This window comes from Chlamydotis macqueenii, chromosome 21, assembly GCF_036417535.1.
Source record: "Chlamydotis macqueenii isolate bChlMac1 chromosome 21, bChlMac1.mat, whole genome shotgun sequence".
NCBI classification, from domain to species: domain Eukaryota; kingdom Metazoa; phylum Chordata; class Aves; order Otidiformes; family Otididae; genus Chlamydotis; species Chlamydotis macqueenii.
The window spans coordinates 5,956,752-5,973,852 of NC_141576.1; the positions used below are offsets into that span (position 1 = coordinate 5,956,752).

The 17,101-nt window shown below is 43.5% G+C and overlaps 1 protein-coding gene across 3 annotated transcripts in view; it reads left to right on the forward strand.

Annotated features, from left to right (window-relative positions):
* Positions 1-17,101, forward strand: part of UBIAD1 (UbiA prenyltransferase domain containing 1) — a 100,799-nt gene that overhangs the window by 10,841 nt on the left and 72,857 nt on the right. The window contains exon 4 of one of the 3 annotated variants that reach the window (XR_015260847.1): positions 9,582-9,732. The exons of the other annotated variants lie outside the window; for them this stretch is intronic. The gene's annotated coding sequence lies outside the window, so the exon portion shown is untranslated. The remainder of the gene's footprint in view (positions 1-9,581; positions 9,733-17,101) is intronic. 3 annotated transcript variants of the gene reach the window in all.

Here is a 17,101-nt window from a genome sequence, read left to right on the forward strand (position 1 = left end):
ATGACCTTGGCATGTGCCTTCTGAGGTTACAAGTCCTATGTATTTGTCTGCTGGCCTACTGCTTGTCTTCTACAAAACTATGCCCTGGGAAACCATTAAGCAGGAAATTGGTCTATTCCCATTGTATGTGTGTATATAGGAGTCTCCAGTTTTGAACATCGTTCACGGCCAGAAACAGCCAAGTCCTAAATTCTTGTGTCCCTTTCTGCAGCCTCTGGTCACACACGTGAGATACACCAATTGACAGGGGAGTACTGGGCTGAAGTCAGCAGCACCAAGGTGTTTCTGCTTTCTGCGAGTGAGGAAGGGTTGAATGCATGTACATATATGAGTGTGATGCACGTTCCCACTGAGACTTAACTCATCTCCAGATGGCAAAGAAACGCATTTAAGTAATTTAAGGGCCCTGAATGTCTCCTGAGGATTGAGACATAAAAAGAATATCAATCTCTCTAGGAAGCTAGCCCCCAGGAGGAAAAAAAAATGATTGTTTTCTAGAGATCTGTATGCTTTTTTTTCGTGTGGGAGAGAATGTGTGTTGCTTTCTGACTTGTGTAAAAAGCATCTTATGGAGAAAAAGTTAAAGGGAAGAAATCTTTTCAGCATTTACTGCAGCAAGGCTTTGCACTTTCTAGGCTAGGGAAAACTGAATTTGATGTAGATTCTTTCTCTTACACTCAAAACCTGACCCATCCTAGCCACCACTGTCTAAACTGCTAATAGTTTTGTGGAAAAAATATGAAATTCTCTGAGCCGCTGTCTGTATATGGGGAAGGGAATAGTTTGAGTCCTTGGGAGGTAGTGCAGCAATGTTTATCCTACAATGGGAACAGTGGAAATAGACTATTCAATTTTTCTCTGCCAAATAAGCTTTAACAGTAAAATTGATCCAAATTATCAGGCTGTGGTGGTGCATATAGAAACGTTGCATTTATAACTTGTGTAGTTTTGAACAGTTTGGCTGAAATAGCACAAAGCACCTTGGGGATGGGACTGACGCTGATGGAAAGGGCCACCACCAAATGGTGCCAGTCCAGGTGTGAGTGTCAGAAACTGGCTCCTGTGCTCACAGTACTAGCACAGACATTTGTAAAATGTCAGTGGCCAAATACAGTCTGTGCCCTATTTTTTGTCCTTGATGTGAAACAGCTGTCCAAAGAGACTATGGTGTTCCAGCAGGCACTGCTTCCCCTTTACTGGGGTGACAGCCCACTCGGACAGGAAAGGACATTCGCGTGCTGGGAGCTTTGAACACTGCACACAATGCGTGTCTGTAAAAGATGCAGACAGCTGCATTACTCTGTGTCCTTGTGGCAGGAAATCAGTCTGGGGTCCTGGATCAGCCAGGGACCAGCTAGAGGAGGACTCATTTACAATAACAGAGCTGATGCGAGTGGGCACAGAAGTAAAGGCATAAACATGAAGACAATGCTTGGTGGAAGTCTATGTAATGCATTTCCAGAGCCCATTCCTGGCTGCAGTTTTACAGGTGGCAAATGAATCAGAGATGGAAATGAAATAGTTTCATTATCAAGTCCTTACACTTCGATTTGCAATAAATTGTTCCAGTCACTGCCAAGTGAGTGACAGCAAAGAGAGTCCCCTGGCTTTTTGCCTAGCCCGTGAATACAGTGACAGTCAGTTCTCGCTGTAGCCATCCTGGGTGGGTAGAATAGTGGGCTGGAAGAGCTGTATGTGGGGAACCAAGAGTGGAAATAGAATTGGGCTGAGGGGATCTGGCAGAGCTTTGTATCGTCCTTGACCTGGAAGAGCTGTCTAGCACTTGCTGGATGTGTCAGGAGTGCTTCTGATCGTGAGGGAGCTGGCTGGCAGCAGTCCACTGTACTCAGCCCCCGTCCCTGATGCCCTGTTAGCTCATTGCATCACCTAATGTTAGCCCTTGTGCTTTGTCCTGGAGCAGGGCTGTGTGGCTGATGCTGCAGCTTATCTTATTGCCTCCCCAGCTGGGATTCTGTGCTTGCTAGAGTTCAAGGTTGGGCTATAAAAATCTGTTCCAGTCTGAAATCTGACATAAAACTAGTTACACACAAATGGATGTATTTATCAGGCTGCAGGGGGAAATGAGCTCACCCATTGATAAAGGAGAAAGTCTTGGTTTCTGACAGATCTTTTTCTTTGTTTTATTTTCAGTATAGCCTTTAAAAGTCTGTATTTTTCTCATGCAGGCTGTTAGTACGCTTACTGGAAATTCTTTTCACTTGAGGTAGCGTACACCTTTGTGGTCTGCAGTGCATTGGAAAAAGCCCAGCAAAATGTCATCCATGAGACAGCACTGGTGTGTGAGAGGATTCAAACAAGATCCCTGACTGCTCAAAAGGTGTAGTTAACGACTGCAGAATCGTCTGTGTACAGTAAGCCTTACCCATACTAACTAATCAGTGGGTTTATTTTATCTTCAGGAACCACAAGGGCTGAATTTTCTTTTTGCAATGCTCCTTGTGCTGCTGCTTCAACCACTTTAGGTACCTGGAAGATGACATCATTTTGTCTGATTGTCCATGATCTTTATTCCTCTTTTGGCACCAGTCTTTTGCCTAGTATCTCGTTCAGAAATGAGCAGTTCCTTGAGGATGCTTTCTATTCCAGAGATACAGTCCTTCTCCTTACTCATTGGTAGAGTCCTTGCATGAAACATTCTGTGATTATTGATAGCAGTAATACTATCAAGAAGGCACCAGATATAGTAAGAACTTCATAAGCTTCTGTGACATAATCCTTACACAACATTGCTGGTTTTGGCTCCTATTTTTTTTTTTTTTTTTGGTTTAGGACTAGATTTAAGCCCACTGATATTTCCTGTTTATTTCCTGTGGAGATGGGGATAGCGTGTTTGACTGGCTCTGTGTTTTGTTCTGCACTTGTGAAGATGTTTTACAAGAGCTAACTTGGTTCCACTGTATTTACAATTTCCTCTGTGCTGCAACCAAATGCTTCACAGTCCTTGAAAGATTATGTTGTGACTTAATATGGTTTGTCTATAAAGAATAGAACACCTCCCCATCCCCCATGCTTTTCTGCTAATGCCTTTCAGTGCCATAACCTTTAAAAAGCTGACAGCATAGCAGCAATACTACCAAGATAACTTATCTTCTGAACACCTCACAGTGAGCTGCCAGATCTGGGCTAAGAGGGGTATTTATGTGTTGTCCTGGTTCTGGCCAGAATAATTTTCACCTGAGCTGGGAGAGGAACTGGAGCTGGTGGCACCTGTGGCTGGGGGACACAGCTGGGACAGTTTATCCAAATTAGCCAAAGGGGTATTCCACCCCATGTGACATCATGCTCAGTGTATAAGTGAGCAGGGTGCTGAGAGGAGGTTCCTGTTACCTGGGAGAAAGTTGGGTGTTAGGATTCATTGCGAGCTCTTGTACTGTAAATTATGCGTGTAAGTATTTTCTGTTATTAGGGTTTTGTTTGTTTGTTTTCCATCTCTGTTTTATGTTGTTCTGTAAGTTTTGTCTTATTTTCTTTACCAAGTCTCTTCCTTGTCCAGGTGGAGGCAGGGAGTGAGAGACTGTATCTTAACTCAGCAGCGTTACCCTACAGCATCTGTTTAGGCTCTGTTTAGACAGGAGCAGGCTCTTGCATACCAGGTAGCCAGCTAATGCCCTTTAGAGAATGGACTTTCTCATCCTTTGTGTTTTTGGATTTTGTGAGCTGTTGTTTTACAGCAGCTGGGAGAAAGGTGTATCCCACTCCCTGTTCCAGTGAGAAACACCAGGCAGAAGCTGATCTGTCAGAGCCTGACTTCTCTGTACCTGCAACATCCTTATTTTTTCCTTCCTGTGATGATTTCCAAATTGTTACCTGTCTCTTGCAGGCAACGCCGGAGTCTGTACTGGATTATGCGATAAAAAACTAATTGGGCACCTTCTGTTCCAGCCGAGTAAACTGAGATCGTAACCTTTTCAGGGATTAGGAATCCAATTATCTGGAGAAACAGCCACCAGACTGAAATATCCCTTCTAACCTCTTACTGCTTAGTATTCCAAACCTGTACCATCTCCGTGCACTGGAAGTTTCAAAAGTCACCTAATGAAAAAGATTAGAGTTACCCTTAAATAGCTTCCATAAAGATTATTATTATCTAGTGATAATGCCATCTCTGAGCCTATTTTGAGTACTTTCTGGATCTGGATGAGCCAAGGAGAGCTGATTGCTTTAAAAGACCACACTTATTTACAGGCCCTCCAGGATGAGGCAGAGAGGTTGTGGGACTAACTGTACACTTCAAATGCCTAGGAGGAGACCTCCCTCTTTCCTCTCCGCTATTTAACGTTTGATTGATTTACAGAACTCACCACTCTGTGACAGGACTGAGAACTATCTGCAAGAACAAAACTGGAGACTGTGTTGCAGATGCAGATAAAAGGCAGCTGCTTCGTTATATTAATATTACTGAGCATCTGAATAAGCACTTGCCTCACAAGGTTTAAAATTATTATTGGGTCAAGAAGAGGTTGCATCCACAGTTTATCAAAATAAAAGCATTCAGCACTCATCATTACCAATCAGTAAGAGCCAGAGTGAACATCTTTCTGCAATGGATGAGAAAGATTATTTTAGTCTGTGATTCCCCTTTTTGACTGCACCTACCAGAAGAACTGATGCCCTCAGTAAGGGGGATTCAGAACTGTTTATTGTCTACAGCAGTCTTCTTGTTTCTGTTTGCAGAAAAAGTTTGTGCTGCTCTGGGTTTCCTGTTTCTTGGGTGAGCTACAGGCAGATGAATGGGCAGATTTACACAGTTCATAATCCAGTGGAGTTGTATGATACGGAACAAATGGGAATACTTGAGAGACTGAGGATACAAGTAAGGGAATGAGAGTATAAGATGTGATCCCAAAGACTCTGTTTTATACAGAGGCCCAGTGAGGATCATGTAGACTGAAAGCACATCTGTTTCATAGCAGAGGGCTTGCATTTGCCAGACGCTATTTAAGTACCTACCTTTCCTGTAGATTTCTGCAGAAAATTCTGTATGAACCAGACTTCCACTCCTGATCCAAGAGATGGTGATAAAGGAGATCAGGAAAGCTCGAGACTGCAAAATTCCAGCGTGCCATGGGAATGTTTCTTTCTACTTATTTCGTCTGCCAGTGGGACAGACATGGTGGAAACCACAGGAACACAAGAACTGTGAGACAGTGAGATTATTCCCTTCAGCACTGGTGCTTGTGATTCCTCTCCATTTGCAGCCTTACAGAACCTGTTCTAGAGCTGAAGAGTTTTATGCTGTATTTACTGCTTTTTTGTTTTGGCCTTACACATTTTTCCCAGGTTTTCACTTTCTTCTCTTAAGCTGTTGAGTCAGACAATGCATGTCTTTCCCCTTCCCGAGGGACTGAAGGGCAGTGCTCCTGCTGCAGTCAATGGAGACAAGTGGCGGGGTCAGAAGCTTTTCAGGGAGAGTAATGGGGAGAATCTGGGTTGAACTGTGCATGTCCCTTGCAAACACTGTTCAGCTTCTATTAACTTCAAATGAAGCACCTCCAGGAACCAAGCACCAAGCACATTGTTGTTTTCTTTAAGTTTTTAGAGAGCAACACAGAGCTGTGCATCTGTTTTGCTTGTAAGATGGAAAATAGAGTGCAACAGGCAGTGTACAATGGGCTGTTTCTTAACAGGGAGTTTGAACTGCTTGTCCTCTGTAGGATAGTGGTCCATAGTGGGAAGTTTCCCACCAAAGGAGTTAGGAACATAGACAGTTTGTTCTTGGCCAGGTTTTGAGCACAGAGGTCGCTATGGCCATTGTTTTTTATTAGTTTAATATATGTTGAAGTCTACAAATAAATGCTGGTACCCAGGTGGAACAGATGAGATGTGACTAAATTCTTGGATGATTGATAATGAGCAGGGACTGGAAAATCAATTGTGTTAATTCCTGTCTTGTCACTGGGATGGAGAATTAATGAGAAAATCTGTCTGACTTAATGGTATTTACACATTATACAGACTGTGATAAAATTGTCTTCAGGCATTGCTTGGCATCGCAATTATGAGATTATTGTAGATGCAGAGGCAGGAACAGAAGTCTACAAGCACAAAAACTCCCTTTACAAGTGATGACATGCGGTGTAAGCAGTGCGTAGGCCACTTAGACGGGCTGAAGAGAAAACAGGCATCGTTTTTACTTCTCATACTGTACACTTAGGAAGTTATAGGGGCTGTGACGTTGGTGTGTGATGGTTCCTATTGTTTGTGGTGCTGTGCTTGTGATAAACTGTGCCCTGTCGGACTGCTTCCCTCCAGGGGTCTGAAAGCACTTTGTAGACAGCAGGGAGGCTGCTCATCTTGCAGTGCAGTGGATTCTAGGTAGCTGTTTAAAACATTTGAGAGACTTGGTCCCCTGTCCTCCTCTGAGATAGAGAGTGGTCTGCAGCTATGCTCAGTGAGCATGAAGAGTTTGTGCCAGACCAGCAGTAGCGTTATGGCACTGAGGGTGAACCAGTGGTGCTAGCATTCCTACCCTGACCTGCCAAAAAAGCCAGGTAGGAAAGCAGCAGGTGGCCATCATCGTCCTGTAGAAATTTGTGAAGCTGTCAGTAACTCCTCTGCAGAACAGAGCGTACATGTACCTGCTTAAATGAGTGCGGAATGCTGGTTTTGATCATGACTGACAGAAAAGTGAATCCATCTCCCCAACTGCCTCCTGTCTGCCAGGAGTTAATCCAGCTGAGACAGCATCAGTATAGTTCATGGTGTATTGCTGAATAAGTCATCCATAAACCTTGCGTACCGAGAAGACCTGCATCCCTCTTGGTTTTCTTGTCAACCTCCCTCTCCTTGCTGCTGTGCTTCATATGCCCTCCCGTCCTCCAATCTGCATTTAAGTGTGCTGAGTGCTTAAAATCCCAGCAGCTCCCAGGGCTGTCAAAAGGGGAATAAAGGAAGATGCTGTACAGAGAGTGACGCTAAATTTGTTTCGTGTTTTCTCTCTAAGGATTTGGTGCAGGTTCTCTTCTTTCCATCTTAATGTGTCAAGGTCTTAGTTGTGTTGGGAAGTTTTGGAAGAGAATGATTAAAAGTTCTCCCTTCTGACAGGCAGACAACAACAAGGATGAGAATCAGAGGAATACACCAGACTTCAAATGCCCCCAGAGCTGAACTCTGCTGGTTCTTGAGCTGCCTAGATAGCCTCTATAGCTGCTTGTATAGCCTAGAGGTCCCAATTTGCATCTCTTTTTTTTTTTTTTTTAGGAGAATTCCTACGGGGCAAGTCCTGGTTATCTCTTCTAGGTTGTGTTATTCTCAGGTTTTCTACAAGGGTCCTTAAACTTTCAGTGCCTTTCCTTTTATTAGCCAGATCCTATTGCTAACAAGAGATGTCAGGAGCATCTTTCTGCTACAGTCTGCTTAGCAAGAAAGGGACCCAGATTTTTCAGTTTCCAGACTGCTCTAGCAAAGATTCTCAGGTTGTCTTCTCTATTTGCAGGCTTTGAAGTTACAGCTGGGTTGGATGCACTGAGTCTGATAGTGGTTGTTTCAGAGATCAGATGCTAGAGGTATCCAGTATGCTGGTGGGCAATGAGCAGGGACAGGCTTTCCAAAGCTTTACCTCATATGAAAGAAGTAAATAACATCCAGAATGAAACAATGTGGGACGTACCTGTGTGGGAGAGACAAAGGGGTGATGTTTGTCAAGATTCAGATTTAACTAAACTTTTTCACGTTTGTTTAGTAAAATCCTAGATTTGGGTGGAGACAACCTATACTGTGACTATGGTTAAATGATGGAAAGGAAGTACGAATTTGGAGCTCCCAAATTTGATCTGTCTTGTGCGCAGGTGTATTTCTGTGCTGCCTAACTGGGAGGAATCGATTATACTGTAAAAACAGGATTTCTAGAGTGTGACTTACCTCTGGTGAGAGATGTAAAATTCAGTTCTTCCAGCTCTTGAAACATCCAGGAGAATCTCTCAAGTGCCAGTATAAATGCACTTGTAATACACGAGTTGACTAGTTTTGATTGTCTCCAGTGGAGGATAATGGCTTGCCTGCAGCCTGTCAGCTTTCCTACACATCTCCACTCAGCCAGCGGGGAAGTTTAGGAGCAGTGTGCTGAAGCAGCCTGCTCGAGGCCACGCAGTGGATTGGTGGTGTGGCAGATACAAGACCAGGAAGAGAAACTATTTGCTAGTCCTTGACTTTTTTTTTGTTTGTTATTAATTTCATGGAGGAAGAAGGATGGACTTAGAGGTAAGGAGAGCAATACAGGATCATTCTTTGCCAAAATGCTCTGAGAAATCTCTAAGCCTGAAGGAGTTTGCCACTACACTGTTCCTTGGAACTCCTCACAAAGGAAGCAGCTGTCCAGAGTTGCTCTGGACTTGTGTCCAAGGTGATTTGGACTTAAGGCATGTTGTTTTCCCTTCTGAATGTAATTTAATTCAATGCTGACAAAGCAAAATGAGGTGGCCACTGTGGCTACCAACTGTCATTAAGAATAGAATGCTCTCTGGGTAAAAAGAAAGTGAAATTCCAAGTGGTCTTAATTTGCATGATTTCTGACAAGTTTATGGAAAGCTGGTTCCTTAATCCCCAGGCTGTGTTCTTCTTGGAGTCCCCCTGCTTTCATTAACTCCTGCTATGCCTGTGTCACACAAACATCAGACAGGAAGATCAATGAGCAGATTGTGCTGTGCCTACATGCTCTGACATACAGGTGTGCTGTCTGACAGTGTGTAAATGTGTTTGGATGGCCCCAAACTGGATCACTTGGGTGCAAAGAAGATAGGAGCTTGCAAGCTCATGTTAAATTCTTTGCTCAGTAATAGATTTTTTTTTTTTTTTTGTCTGATAGTAGATCAGATGCTTCCCTTCCCTGGTCTCACTTTCTCATCTGTAAAATAGACGTAATCGTTCTTATCTTGCCAGAGCATTGTCATGACAGATCTGTTACGACTCTGAGGTACATAGATGCTGTCGTGGTGAAAGCTTTGTCAGTAATTAAGACGGAAGTCTAGATGTTTTCCCAAGTGTTCTCCCCAGGCCTGGTTCTGGGGAAGGGCTTGCTGACAAGAGGCTGAATCAGGACTTCCGTTCTTTTGTTCTACTCTTTTCTGCAGGGGAATTTTACCTCCCTCTGTTGTGGATTTAATCACTGGAAACTCTGCAGTGCATGATAAGACTGTGAAGAAAAAAAGATTAAAAACCAAAAGGATTAAAATCAAAATGGGCTCATGCACTGTGTGCTCTGGAGAATCTGTTCAAACCTCTTGCCTCTTGGAGAAGCTGCATGGATCTCTATATTAGTTCTGACAAGGAGAATGTCTCTGTTATTAAGGCTGAGTGGCTGTGTTCCTGGGCCTTGGACAGCACTTCGGCATTGGTTTCTTCAGACCAGAGCCTAGAGGGAACCTTGAAGCTGTAGCATGGAGAGCTGGAAGCTTAAACTGGGAAATCTAGGCCCCAGGTAACAGTGTATTTGATGGGGTTAACTTTGTTTTCTTTCCTGGGGAAACCATGACAAGAGTTTCTCTGATTTGACGTTTGGTTTCTTTTGAAAATATCTTAAACATTGTGGACTGATCATGCGCATGTCTTGTGGCTGAATACAGGCAGCGACAGCCTTCTTATGCCTGTATTTTTGGGAAGTGAGTAGGACTCGGAGCAAGACTACATCTCAGCCCTGAGAATCTGCAGAAGGGCTGCGAAGGATGGATTTCATGGCTTATCCACACTCATTCAGAGATTTCCTTGAAATTAATGGTATGAATTGTTTAGGAGTTGAGAATGAGGGGTGGGGGGGGGGTGGGAAAGGAGGGCATGAAAATGGGTCCAGGAAGAGAATGGTCAACAAAATAAAAATCTCAGCATTCTTTTTATTGCACAAGCCTTATACTTGGATGGGTCCTCAAAGGCCTTTGAAGACTTTTATTTGGCAGAGCTGAATGCTGACAGTGTATCAGTATGTCCTTTGTGGTGCTAATAGTCCTGAATTTACTCTCAGGAAAAGCTACCTTTGCTTAATTCTTTAAGGACTGGAGCATTTGTGGAGATTCATTATCTGGTTTCAGAGGTTCCTCTCATCTAACTCCACTCTTGTCTTAACAGAGGATTAATGTGTTGTCTACCTGGCTTCTAAGTTATGATAGGAGAGCTGAAATTATGGATTTGATGGCATAGCAAAACTTGATGTTCATCTTAGAGAAGCAGCTATTAAAATACTTGAACAAAAAGAATCTCTGTATGCTTCAAAAGCCTGAAATGGCTGAGGGGCTGATGAGATGTAACAATAGGAATAAGAGGAAGGTTTATTAGCAATATCCCAGGAACTCAGAGTAGCTGAATAACTCATAAATCTTTCATGAATTTTACAAAAATGAGGGATGAAATCCTAAACGCTGTAGATAGAAATATAGAGAGATAGAGATATAGATATATTTCTTTTGCCTGAGAATGTCTTGGTAAATTATTATCTTTTGAATTTAAGGAACTGTCTGGTTTGGGTTTATATTATTTTTTTCTGCAGTCTGAGAATCTATTGAACACTTTGTCTCAGAGTATTGTGATCTCCCTCGATAGAGGGAATGGGGAGGGGGAGCATTTTAAATATTAAACAACAGATTTAGGGGTGAAATTGTTACTCCAAAGCAGAAATGGGATAAAGCAGGTAAACAAGATTGCACTCCAATTTATTGTGGAACCTCTGTGACTTGAGCTTGCAATAAATAATCTGATTTGTGCTCCTTGTTCCCTGCTCAGTCAAATGTCTCCAGGAAGCCAAATTTCCCAGTCACCCAAAAAGGGAGAGGCCTGAGGAGAGCAGCCACAGGATGTGTAATATGCATTTCTCTTTGTATCTACGTTCTTATATTACAGTTGTTACTGTAAAGGGATCTGAGCCAGATCTCACTGAAGTCTGTGGTCAGAACTGAGTCCTTCTGACGGACTGGGACCTGGCCAACAGCCTTAGGCAGCCACACTGTGTCCAGCAATCCTAAGACACGCCACAGCCTATTTTATGTTGTGTGACCTATACTCTCTGGTGCTAACAGGGGATTAGACAGTAGGTAAAGCCCACTTTTCCTAAAAAAAAAATCCACCCAAAAGGTTTAAAAAGATGAGAGGCAATTGAGCAGCACAGGGTAACTCAACAGAAACTGCAGACTGAGGGTTTAGTGAAGGGCCATTGAGGAAAGAAGGCAATTTGGAGATTTGCAGGCTTACAAGAAAGTTGTATTTTATTCCAAGTAGCTTTATTTCGTTCCCTGCTGGGAATCTAATCCTCCTTCATCTTTAGAGCTTTGCCTGTGATTCCAAAAGTGTGTTGGCCTCAATGCCAGCTCGTTAGTAATGTGTGGGGGCAAGAGGTCAAAAATAAGAATTAAATATGATATGGCAGCAAATGCTTTCTGAGCAGGCAATGGGAGAGAAATATGCTAGGGACTTCCTTGGCCTTGTGTCCAGAGATGCTGTGCCTAGAATAGGAAACATCTGAGGATCTATATAAAGGATCCTCCTCCCCTTGCCTTCATACTGTTTTTTTGACTGTTCCCTCCATAAATAGTATCTCAAGACCCATCCATCTTCCCTGTCTCTTAAAATACAGTGACATTTAGTAGTTTGTGTGGGTATTTGAAAGCCCAAGTAAAGATCTTATGCCCATATCTTCTGGAGGCAGCGTTTTCCTCTGCTGGAGCCTCAGGTTCTTCAGTTGCTCTACAGAGTGCTATGAGCAAACTGCACTGAGAGAGCTCTGGAGGCTAAGAAAGCACTTAGCATCCTTCTACTGTGAAACTTTTTGGGCACATCTGCTTAGAAAATGAAGATACTTTGCAGTATACTTGATAGAACATCTGGGAAGAGAGAACTCACAGCTGAAGAAACTTGTCTTTGAGTGGGACAACTGTGGCTTTCTCTGCTTCTATGCAGACATGCAGCTAGATGCTGCATTGATCCCCCAGAGAAATGGGCTGGCACCCACAATAGCCCGAGAGCTTCCCTCAAACCCTCTTCTCGCTGGAATTGTCCCCTCACCCATGCTGCTGTGCTTTGCATGTCCTTGTTACATGCAATTAGGAAGGCAGACAGATGTGCAGGGGGGAAAAAAACCTGCTTTATTCTTCTGACATCTTTTTATTGGTCTCTGTTGCTCAATTTTAACAAGTGCTGATGGAAAGCTCTGTGCTGGCAGTGTAGGAAGCCCAAGTGCTTGGCTGCTAAAAAAAAATCATTAGAATGAACACTGTTTCGCTCAGGCTGCTCAGTCGATGTCGTTCAACCAAGCAGGCAGCCACCATTCTGCAACACCAGGCGTCCAGCCCGTTCAGTGCCTGAGTACTGAACAGGCACTGCTAAGAAACGATTAGCTGCTGACAGCTGTAGTGGAAAACTGGGGTGGGAGATCTATCTCGTTGCCGAGATTTGCCAGGGCTTGTCTATGAGGAATATAAAGGCACTGGACTATGTTTCACCCTAGCTTTTCCTCTAGCTTCCTACCTAGCTCCTCAGCTGATTGTACTGCTTACGCTCCACAGCAAGTCTTAGATGTTGGTATGCTCTAGTTACTGATGTCTTCAGAGAAATTCCACCAGGCGGAAAGGCACTTTATCCCAGTGCTGTTCAATCCCAGATCCCTTGTGTCCAGCACAAAATACCTTGCATGCAGTGCCAAGATTGGCTGGAGATAAGGCTTCAGTTACATCAGTAGATGGAGCTCACAACATAAAAAATACTTGGCTTGGAAGAGCCAGATGCTGTGTTATTGACTAAGCTGGCTGTTTTAGAAGCTGATGTGGGAGAGGTGGCACACTGACAGGTGGGGGAACAATGGCATGTGAAGATAATAGAGTGGAGCATGTGTTAAAGGAAGTGGGGGTACTACAGAATGGGAGATGAGGAGTGTCCTGGCTCTGGCTAGGATAGGGTTAATATTCACCTGAGCTGGGTGGAGAACTGGAGCTGGTAGCCCCTATGGCTGGGGCACCCAGCTGGGATAATTAACTAATTAGCTAACAGCTGGGGTTAATTTACTGAAATTAGCTAAAAGGCTGTTCCATCCCATCTGACATGCTCAGTATATAAGTGAGGAGGGTGCTGAGGGGAGTCTCCTGCTACTTGGAAGAAACCAGGTGTGGGGATTTGTTGTAAGCTGTTATACTGTATTTGTATTCGATCACTGTTTTGTTTTCTTCTGTTATTGCTGTTAAATTTACTTTTTGTTCAATCTTAACCCACATGTTTTTGCTGGTTTTTTGTTTTTGTTTACCAGTTCTCCCTTCTGTCCCACTGGAGGGTGGGGGGAGTGAGAGAGAGAGACTGCGTAGTCTGGTCCCAATCGGGGCTGAACTACGACAGTTATTTTGGCGCCCAGCGTGGGGCACGAGGTTGAGAGCTGTTGTTTTGGGATGAAGGTATAAGCTGCAATTCAGTGAGACACACTGTTCTTTGAGGATCTGCTGTATTCCGTATGTGTGGATAGTTTGGGCACCTGTCCTAGGAGCATGTTATGGATGTATGACTGGTAAGGACAACTACTATAGGTTGATGGCATCTTATGAAGCACAGGTGTATATGGCACATTGTCTCTACAGGCACATGCACACCACAATGAAAGGACAGTCATCTGTTTGCATCAGTTTGTATCAACCTTTCTCATGCTCCAGGCAAGTTGTCTCACTGACATTGCTAGGAGGAACATATTTTCTGTGTGAGGGAGGTGTCCAGATTGATTCCTTTGTGTTCACTTTCTGTAACATTCATACCATCCAGTCATACTAGGCAGGAGGAAAGGAAACTTTAAATTTCATTTCTATCAGCATCAACATCAGATTCAGTCAAGGTACTCATCGTTTGTCAATTCATTGAGCAAAAATAATTCCAAATGACAATTGTAACTAAGCAACCTAGTTCTATTCTAGTAAGCAGTACAGAAAATTAAATTAGTGAAACATTTTGGTAACTGATTTCAAGCAACAAATCTGTTAGGTAAAAAAAAAAAGTCCTTCTGTCTGGAGACATTTACAAAAGGAGGGAAAACTTGGTGAGAATTTATTTTTGTGATTTTGGGGCAGGAATCATCAGGAATCTTTTTTTTTTTTGTGATTTTGGGGCAGGAATCATCAGGAATCTTTTTTTTTTTTTTTCTGTGGTTATATTGCACCTAGCACACCTAGCTACCCTCTGCCACTGCATATAACTAAATTCAAACAAATAAAAGTGGACTACAACCAGATCAAGGTATTTCGTAAATACACTGTAAAGGCTCAGCTCCTCTCTAGTGTCTGAGTATTACATGTTAGGGGTTGGTATAAGGCACTTGCATCGTGATAAATATTGATCAAAATCTGCCAAACATTTATTAATGGATAGATCTGTAATGTTTGGTAACCACCTTATTAGTGCAGCTCCAATGTACACAGTGATGAGACTTTGAGAGCACCACCAGCACAATTGTGCCAAAGCTCAGCGTCCTGATGGACTCTGCGTGCAACCCAGCCCATCCCTGGGGAATATGTGACTGGAGTTGTCTTCACACTTAAATGAGACTGGCCTTTCTAGGTGTAAATCAAGATGGAAACCTCATGGGCCAAAATAACTTCTGCCGTGGTTGAACTGGCTCAAGCAGAATCATACTAAGGATGAGTTGGTTCTCTTTTGCTATCTCTCAGCATCCCTGGGGCTTTAAAGCCAGCACAGGAGAGATGGTATCTCTTGCTGCCCTCATATCTCTTTGGAGTCCTTCTTAAGCCCTGGGCATTAACATACTCCTCCGCAGCCAGCCAGTGACAGCAGCAGTGTGTAGCGGCTGTAGTATCATTCTTTAGTTTCTTAATAGCACAGTATAATGACTAGCTCTGTTACCATATCACTGACACAGAGCATTACTAATTATGATGATTAATGGGTTTAATTTACTTAGAAAGAATAATGTGCAATAATTCCATTGTCAAAGCTGAAAATCTGGAGTTCCAGCCTCAGATCCTGTCAGCACTGTTGTTACAAACCCTTTTGTGTTAGAGAGAAGTCATTGAGAGATGCTATTTCCCACATGTTTTATAATACAAACTGCCTTGGGAATTTTCCTATCCACTGATAAGGCTGCTTTGCCACCAAAAAAGGCTATTAGGATAAATTCTGCTTTATTTTTTCTTTCCTATGTTTAAAATTTTCTTCACTGATGCTTTTATAAACAGCTACCCAGGTTTGTCTGACTGTGACTTCCACGCACCAGACAGTTAAGTTTTAGATCAGCAAGATCCCTTCTGTGCTCTGTAAGGAAGGCAGAAGAGGTCAGAGACAATGCACCATTGTCTGTAATTCAGGGATCTTTATGGCTTTAATTGTTGCTTTAATTGTCTCTTCCTGTGAGCAAGAAACATTCTCCAGAAGTAAAATAATTTAAAAATCTGTATTTCCTCTGCCAGCTGTCATCCTGAGATCTAGCGGCTCTGTGCTCACAGCAGCTATAAATAAACTGTGCTTAAGCCCTGGTGACTATTATGATTCTAGTGAGTCACCCAATTGACACAGCTTTAATCTGTGTATCTCTGCCTCTTCCCATTACTTATCCGGTATCACATTTTGGTGTGATCTGTGCTCATGTCAATACTTTGCATCAGAGCCTGTGTCTGGCAAAGAAGTAGCTCACATGCCTGTAGCACTGTCTGCTAAGCCTTCCTGCTGCAGAAGCATTAGCAAATTAATTGCTCTATGACTGAGGGGAAACTGAGGCAGGGAAAGGTCACCCAAGGCCTCCCGACTGATTATTGACAGATAGGAATAGCAGAATATAGCCATGCCCCTTCAGCCACTGAATGCTGCTTTCTAATTTGAATCTTGTCTAACCTGCGCTGCACAAGGCATAGGTGTTCGACCTTTCTTCCAAAATCTCCTCTTAAGCTGCTGGCCAGAGCAGTTGCCCTTTAATACTGATGCACATGAAGGTCACGGTTGCTTGCTCATGATCCTTGATAGGAAGATGATATTTTTCAGGTACACTAGAGGGAGGAAATCTGAGTGATTTACAAGATTTAGCAACGAGCTGTCAGAAATCTGTAATTTTTTCCAGCCAAACTCGAGTCTCATTGAAGACTGCTTAGATTTTTCTGGCTTCAACGAGAGTTGTATGAAGCTATTACGCTGCCAGCCTCTGGTGTGGCGAGGTGCTTAATGCATTTAAATAGGATATGTTGCTCCCTGCTTCCTGCCCCTGTCAATGCACCAGTATCACAGGCTTCCTGAGGTGCAGGTTGCGTGTTGGTAATGAGCAAAAAGGTGCCTAATGTACTCTGCAAGGCCCCTGAAGAGTCAGTGCTTTTTGGAGAAAAGCTCTTGTAGAAAGAAAGGATACTGCTGCAGTTTTGAATATCCAAATAATTGTGACCCGGGCAGCCTGCCTTGTCCTTGCTGAGCCATTCAGAGCCAGCGCCTTGTGCTGCTGGGGCAGCCCAGGAAGGGTGGTACTCCTCTGCAGAGCCTGTGCGTTGTGCTCCCTTCTGTACCAGCCTGCACTGCATTGCCAGGCTTACATCCCTAATGAACGGTCAGCTCGACAGAAAGCTTGTTTAACTCTTCAGCTGCCTCTTTGGCTGCTGGCTCTAACCAAAAAAAAAGGGAATCTCAGACCACCCACAGGCTATCGCGAGAGGAACCTCTCTAGCAGCCTGTCTCTCACCTTGTGCCCTTTCCCTCTGTTCCTCTATTTTCTATCCTTGCTTTTGAGTGGGCTCTTTGCTACTGGTGTATGAGAGAGGAGACGGTACAAGATCCTTACTGAACCTTGCCCATTGTCTCCCTCCTAACTCCAAGTCAGGTAAATCTGAGAGAGCCAGCAAAGCCTGCAGCTGACTGCTGTTGTCTGCATTCTCTCCAAGAGTTTCTGTCACAGCATCTGGATGTGGCCTCCACTCCACCCTTGAGTGGGCAGGGCATTGGATTAGACACTAGGAGAACAGGTTTCTGTGCACTTCATGAAGTGACTGATGAGACAGGGCGACTCCTGTGCTTCCACTTCTCATTTGCAAAACTGGACAAGCCGTCTTTCCTCCTCATTTTTTCTCTATTGTTAGATAAAATCTCTGAGGTGTTGGTATAGAACAAACACACAATGCAGAGGGGCTCCAATTTCACTTGG